Raw genomic sequence first — 8,228 nt, 5'->3', positions numbered from 1 at the left:
AACATTCCCCGTAGGGTCTCCATGATCTCACGCGCTTAGACCATAGGCTCATGTTTCTTGGATCTACTTCAACTTAGTAGGGTATTATATTCTACTTGGTAACTCATTAATTTCCTAGAAAACAAAGAAACAAGCAACTATTTCTAAGTCATTTTCAAAAGCAGAATACCGAAGCATGATCACTACTGTATCGAAACTCCAATGGTTAACTTCCAGCCTTCAAGGCTTGTATGTGAACTACTCTCTTCCAATACAACTCTTTTGTGACAACAAGGTTGCAATTCATATTGCCTCCAATCCTGTCTTTTATGAAAGGACAAAGCATCTTGATATTGATTGCCATATAGTAAGAAACAAGCTCAAAGAATGGTTCATCTCCACCCTTTTGTCATTTTCTCACAGCAAATTGCATACCTATTTACAAATCAATTGAGCTCGTCCAAGCTTCAAAGCTTCATCTTTAAGCTTGGTTTTGGTTCCATGGTTATACCATTTCCAGCTTGAGGGGATATAGTATTAGATTTTATGTCATAAAACTCATGGTATGTAAACAATGGAGTTTATTATGATAATTCAATAAAGGTGTTATTAAATAGATCTATTGCTTGAATAGAAATCCAATAAACTTAAAAGTCCTTTGACTATTGGATGAGTATTTGAACTTTATGTGGAGACATAAAGGTGGATCAGGCTCGAGTAAATAGTCAAAATGATCTATAGTACATGGATAAGGTTGGGTACCTTATTCTGGTAACACTATTGGATGCGGCCTGCTCTGTAGTTGTTACAAGGAGTTGTAAAGTGCTACAAACAAAGTGATCCTAATTCGTTCATGTTGGACATGAGGAGTGGGGGTGTCCTTGTGCAAAAGAGTTTGTACAAGATCGGACCACGAAATAAGCCATTCTTACTTTATAATGTTGTTTACTGTTTAAGACTGACTATTTCAAAGCGATGACCTAGGTAACTTGACCTTAATCCTGAGCTAACTATGAACTTCTGTTTATCTGGGATTGCCCTTAGATTTGCATAGGTGAGGGTTGCCTCAACAGCGCCGGCTCAATATAACTGCCATTTCAGGGGTAAAACTGAATAGATAGCTGGGGACATAGGGTGCAAGAGGGAATTCACTCTTACCTGCTTTAGGGATAGTAAAGAGGTTGTTCCCTTAAGTACTGATTTTGGGGCTTAAACAAGGGATCCCGCCCTTTCATTTGGCATGAGAGGGACTCAATTTTGTGATTGGATCACAAAACAATTGTTCATTAGGGGGTCAGTGAGGACTTAAGGAACAAGAGGTAATTTCGGGGGTAAAACAGAGATTTGACCCAGTTGTTATTACGAACAACCTGTAAAGGGTTAACTTACTAATCATGGTTATATCAAGTGGACATAATATATCTACAGTCAGAGGAGTTCAACTATGGGCTTTAGTGGAGTGACCCATTAGTTAACGAATGGGGGTTAGATCAGTCTAATGAGTTTAGCCAATTAATCTCAGATCGTTGGAGCCCATGATCTGTAGGTTCATAAGGTCCCCCTACTAGCTCGAAAATGGATTAACTCTAGAGTAGCGTGATAAATTAATTTGAAACGTTCAAATTAGAATCAAACGAAATTGGATAAAATATATTTAAATATAATTTAAATATATGAAGATAAATTTGTGTAAAAATTAATTTAATATTGGATATTAAATTAATTAGAATTATTTAAAATGTTTAAATAATTATTTATTAATTTTATTAGAAAATTAATTTATGAAATTAATTTGTAAGATTAATAAATTTTGATTTTAGAAATAAAATATAATTTTAAAATCAAAATGGATTTTTGGAAATTGAAAAATTACACAAAACTTGAAAAATTGGTTTTTCAAGTCATCTTCAAAGTTGCTTAGAAAGAACCCACCACCTCTTCTTTGGTTTATTCCAAGCATGAGATGCATCCCATGCTGCACATCTCTTTGCATGATAGTCTGCTATATATTGAAGAGATTGGAGTGAAGAAGGAGTGATGAACCGATTGAATTTTTTGCTGAAAAATTCAGATGAAAAATGTGTTCTTCAATGGGTTGGTTCAGTGAGTTTTCTCTATATTTCCTTTGATTCTAGCTTATTTTGAGTCCCACAACTCAATCTAGAGTACCAAGAGGAGAGTAGGGAAGATCTTGTGGTGGTTTACACAAGGATTCGGAGGATTTTGCCATTAAAAATGGAGATTTTGTTGGTCTGGCCAAGGTATGTTCATGAAACCCATTATACTTTGTTTTTAGCATGTTTCTTTTCAACCAAAATTAATGAATTAGAATGCTTATATATCTTGTTCCCTTCTATTGCGTGCTGGTGTTGATCCAACATATAGGATAGGATTTATGAAGATTTATCATTCCATTTATTTTCCTTATTGATTGTTTTGTTTATAGTTAGTTTTTCCATTATGATAGCCCGGGTTTAGTTCTCCTTTATTCTTTCCTTATCTTTATGATAGCAATTTATTCTTTTTCTTCTTTAGATTTCTCATTGTTATTTTATAAGGAACCAACCTTTGTAATTTATAATAATCTATTTTTAACGATTGAAACCCTAACCCAATGTTCTTCATGGTATCGGAGCGATCCTGCTCTAAAATTATTACTTTTTTGTTCTCTCTAAATACTCTTTAACCCATCATGACAGAAATCGCAAAAATTGAAGAAATATACCAAACACAATCCAATATGTGTTCAATGGAAATAACTTCTTAACATGGAAGAGAGCAATGAAAATTGCTTTGGGAGCCAAGGACACTCAGTTTTGTCAATGGTAAAAAAGAAAAAATCTAATGAAGATGCTGTATATTTTGATTCATGGAAAAAGCAAGATTGTATGGTCGTTGCCTAGATCTTAGGATTCATTTCAAAAGACATATCAGACAGTTTTCTCTACACTAGCAACTCGAAGGAATTATGAAAAGAGCTTGAGGAGAGATATGGTGAGTAAAGGGTCTGTCAAGTTCTAGATCCAACGAAAAATCAACTCTATGAGACTAGGTGATCAAACTGTGGTCACCTATTGCACAAGAATCAAGAGACTTTGGGATGAATTGGCAGCCATAGCACTTATACCTTATTGTTCTTACAAAAAGTGTACTTGTGGTATAACAAAGGAACTTATTGCTATGAAAAACTTGAACAAAGTGATTTGATTCTGAATGGGATTGAACGATTCTTTCGACAGAATCACGAAACAGATTCTTTCTATGGATTAGCTGCCAACAATCAACAAGGCCTATACCATGGTCTTCTATTTGGGGACTCGAAGTCAAAGTTATAAGGATGTTGCCTTGAATGTTTGCATGACTACTAACAAGAGAAACAACAAAGATGGTGGAAAGCATACAAAGAGAGATTTAAGTAAGTTTTGTACTTTTTTCAAAGCTCCTGAACATTTGAAAGATGGTTGCTTCAAGATCGTTGGATATCGTACAAAGGACCAAAAGATAATCCTAAACCTGATACTATTCAATAATTCTTTTTTGAAAGAAAAAAAAATGATTGTAAAATATCGAGAGTGTTAATTTTTCTATACAGAATTGATTGATGTGGATTTTAGGGACAAGTTTGGTAATGACATACAATTTAAAACAATTCAAGTTTATTATGTTAATTATTATTGTATTAATAAATATGTTTTGGTAAATAAATGTATATGGAAAACGACACAATTCCTTATTTAGAATGTCCATTTTCTTAAATAATAATAATAATAATAAACAAATAAAGGAATGTGAGAAAAAAAAACCCAATTACATCAAAAATAAAAAGAGATTTTTTTTTAATTATTGTTTTTATATCTCCATCTATTTCTTTAATAATTTATTTTCTATTTCTATGTTGATAAAGATTAGAGCTATTCTGGTACGAAAATGACTTTTCACTAATAATTATAAAGCGGAAAAAAGATATGGATGAGATAGTCTATTCGACGATAATTCTGTCAAATGGAGTGCTTAGGCTAATAGACGAGGTCATTACTACAGTGGAGTTATGGAAGAAATTAGAAAGTTTTTATTTGACTAAGTCCTTGCCAAATAAATTATATCTAAAAGAGAAATTTTTTGGATATAAGATGGACTCTAGTAAAGGCTTAGAAGAGAACCTAGATGAATTTCAGAAGATATAGTTGATCTCAATAACATCGGTGAGAAGATGTCGGATGAAAATCAAGCAGTTATTCTTTTGAATTCTTTGTCTGAATCGTATGGAGAAGTTAAGGCAGCTATTAAATATGGACGGAATTCATTGTCCATAGATATAGTGTTGGATGCCTCGAGAACGAGAAACCACGAGATTAAAAAGGAACGCAAGGGGGATTGTTAGGAATGCGACCAAAGTCCCACATGGGTTAGATAAGAGAAGGATCATGGGTATATAAGTGAGGATGAAAGTGAGGATGAAAGTGAGGATGATGGATGATGTCAAAGCGAAATCAATTAGATGATAACATATGAATTTCAATTCATACATTCACATTATTCAACTCGAGAGGAATATAATTCAATTATTCAACCAATTAAGTAAACAAAAATGTTAGTGAATCAAATAGATTTAGAGACATTATATTATGATTCCACGTGGAGGTCTAAAATGTAAAGGAAAATTGTACAAAAAAAAACCTATTTTAAAGGTCCAAAATAACAAATGATCCGTTTTCTAAAAAAAATGTCAAATGGCTTTTTGTTGATATCACAAACACATGAAGTTACACATTTGCCATTTCTTTTTTTCCTCCTTCCCAACATACAATTTTCTTCTTTTTCCTTCACTGATCCAACTTTTGGAAAAAAAAATTTGCCACGGTTTCCGCGACCATGCAGCTCCAACCAACGATGCTCGACCTTGCATCTTCAACGAACAATGCGTGACCAACTCCAACCAACAATGTGCGAGAGAACAAAAGTGAGAGCTTCTCTACGATCCTGTAGCTCCAACCAATACTGCACAACCAGAGCTAGAGCAAGACGAGCGAGAGAGGGGAAGAAGACGACCCATTATTCCATGGATGCTTGCAAATGAATCATCAGAGAAGGAGATGGGTTTTTCCGCATGTGTGAGTTCATTTTGGTAATTTCGTTCAAACTTGACGTCATCAAATAGTCATTTGACATTTTTTTGAAAATCAGATCATTTGACATTTTTTACCAATTTTTGTGTAATTGTACGAATTCCCAAAAGATAAATACGGAGAACAAAGGGACAAAACTGCAAATTAGAAAAAGTACAGTTGTGAGTTTACGAGCGAAGCGTGGCACGGAAAAGGGAAGTTAGAAGCGGTTGGTGAAGGCCGTTGACATAAGCAAATACAATATATATATATTATATTTAAAAAGCTTCATTATGGCTGGAATAATTAAATTACATCGAATTAAATTAGAGCACAATTAAATTGTTAATTATTACAAGTTGGCATGTACTTGGTCATTCAGCAATTTACATCGAAGCTTCCTTAATTCTTCAATGATTTTGGCCTTTAGTCAATTTCAACGCTTCATTGCAATACTATAAAATAAAATAAATTGATTAAATATTTCTTTGAACGAATCCTATCTCATCATTTGAAGCAAACTTTTATATTAATCCATTACATTGAATAAGAGTTTATTTCGAGAATTGCTTTTGGTAATGGTACTAATTGTCATTAGTGGATTGTTTCATAATTTGTTTTAAAAACATTATTTTTAAAAGGAATAAAAAAAAATGAAATTTGGGGGGTGAAAAGCCCATAAACTATAAATTTTGATATAATTGTACATGGATAGTTTAAGGCTTTAATGCCTCAATAACTAACTTTATGAAAAGTTTTTTTTTTTCTTTTTCTCTAAAAATATTCTATAAAATTCTAATAAGATAGACTCATAAATATTAAAAATTGTGCTACTAGAGTATATAATTCAATTGGTTGGAGCATATACTTTCAATCAAAATTCTAAATGTTACCATTTCTCCAACACCCAAATATTATATTGAACTAGAAAAAAGACTAAATATATATATAACTCCTAAAATATGTATTATTTGTAATTATATAGCAGATTAACAGCTTCGTTACCATTTACAATCGTTTATATAGTTAATTTCATGACTCCTGAATTTACAATATTAATGTTGTAAACGATATCAGGAAAGCCTTCCAATTTTTACATATTAGCCTTTGCTTCAATTTTCATTTAATTCTTATTTTAAAAATAAATAAATAAATAAATAAATAAATAAAAAACTTTAAAACATACTCTAGAGTTCCCAAATTGTCAAACTAAAATTTGTGCTAAAATCATTAATCACAACCTATCTCAAAATTAATACACATTAAGGTCACGTTTATGGAAGGTGTATCGCAATAAATGAAAGGTAATTTAGAAAGTGGGACCTTTTTTTTTACCTTTGTTAGTGTTTACGAGTGTTCCTCATTCATCCTGATAGGTAGACCCCAGATGAAAATCCGTAATCAAGTAATATAATCTAAATGACGATCATAAGGAGATCAATTGAATTGTGTTCGAAAATTACGTCGTATTGTTACCGTTACTATTATGGTTACCATTATTTTTATTGTTTCAGAGAAAAAGTTATAAATTACGACATATTTACTGTTACCGTTACCATTACGATTTGGTTCTTAAAAGTAAAGGTAACCATAACGGTAACAATAAATTTGACAAAATTCTCAAAATTAGATAAATGTGATCAAAAGCGATCAAATTACATTTGCGATTGAGGCCTATTAGATACATCTATCAATGGAATTCAATTACGATGACATTAATTTTCATTACAAATTGATAAATGTGGCCTAAGTCTAATATATATATATATATATATATATGTGAAAGAAATATAAATTGGTCTAGGGTATTTTGAGGCAAGCGAAAAATAATAAAAATAATTTCTAGTGGTTGTCATATAGATTAGAGGAGAAAGAAGATATGCATAAGCTAAAACGAAGACTTAATAGTCATGGATATTTAAAAATAACTATAATTAATAATAATGATGATGATGGGGGTGGGGTTGGTGTTTTGTCTAGTAGCCTAGTTGGTAATGTGAAAAGGAAGCAATAAAACACAAGGATAATACGCTATGCAATGTAACACAATGTTACGCTATTGAAATATTTATCAAATTTCAACGGATTGGATTTCCTTATCATCAAAGTCTTCCATGCAATGCAATTACAAATATATACACAATACGAAGTCGGATTTTTCTTAAACAGAAACTTCATTTTTAAACACCAAAGTCAACTAAAAAGATGGCTAGTGCAATGGAAGTTGCATATATAATAAATAAAATTAAAAATTTATACTATCCGACTTCGAAGTCAAAAGTTTGATTCTCTACTCTACATATTAAAAAAAAAAAAAATTAGTCCCTAAATTTTGGGATTAGTTTCCATTCATTCCCTAGGTTTCAAAATGTTATAATTTTATTCTCGATGTTTAAATTTTGTTTCAATTTGATACCTAGGTTTCAAGATTTACACTTCTTATTATTTTTATTTTAAAACTAAAACTCACTTTTGGTGTTTAGTTTTAACATTTATTAATTAATTTAAAAGGATTAAAAGAAGAAAAAATATTTTAAATGACAAAACTACTAAAAATATTTACAAATAATAATAAAATATCACAGTCTATCTACAATAGACTACTATTTGTGTCTATCATAACACAAATGGACATAGTAGTCTATCGTGATCTATCGTAGATGAACAATGAAATTTTGCTATATTTGTAAATATTTTAGTTCATTTTTCTATATTTGAAAACAGTCCTTAATTTTCACTATTTTTTCCATCAATATTAAGGTTAGTTTTAAAACTTCACTTCATAATTATTTTAAATTAATAATAGGATTAACACCAAATTAATTGAAAATTATTATTTAGTAAAAATTTGAGGTTAAAAATATAAATCTTGAAATATAAGAACTAAAGTGAAAAAAATCAAAACTTAATTACAAAAAGCATACTATTTTAAAATTTAAAAACTAGATTGAAATCAAACTTAAAATTGAAACAACGTTTGAGACTAAGGACCAACTAGAAAGTAAAAGACCAAAAAGCCCGGAAAAAAGTAAAATGTTCTATAAAAAAGCTAGAAAATTGGGGAGAGAGTGAGAAAACTAGGACTGGAAAGAGAACAAAAGGAAAAATACTAATCCACGGCAGTGAACCAACCAATTAAGTTTC

The sequence above is a fragment of the Benincasa hispida genome, chromosome 3, assembly GCF_009727055.1.
Source record: "Benincasa hispida cultivar B227 chromosome 3, ASM972705v1, whole genome shotgun sequence".
Classification (NCBI taxonomy): Eukaryota; Viridiplantae; Streptophyta; class Magnoliopsida; order Cucurbitales; family Cucurbitaceae; genus Benincasa; species Benincasa hispida.
This window is presented reverse-complemented; position numbering follows the sequence as displayed.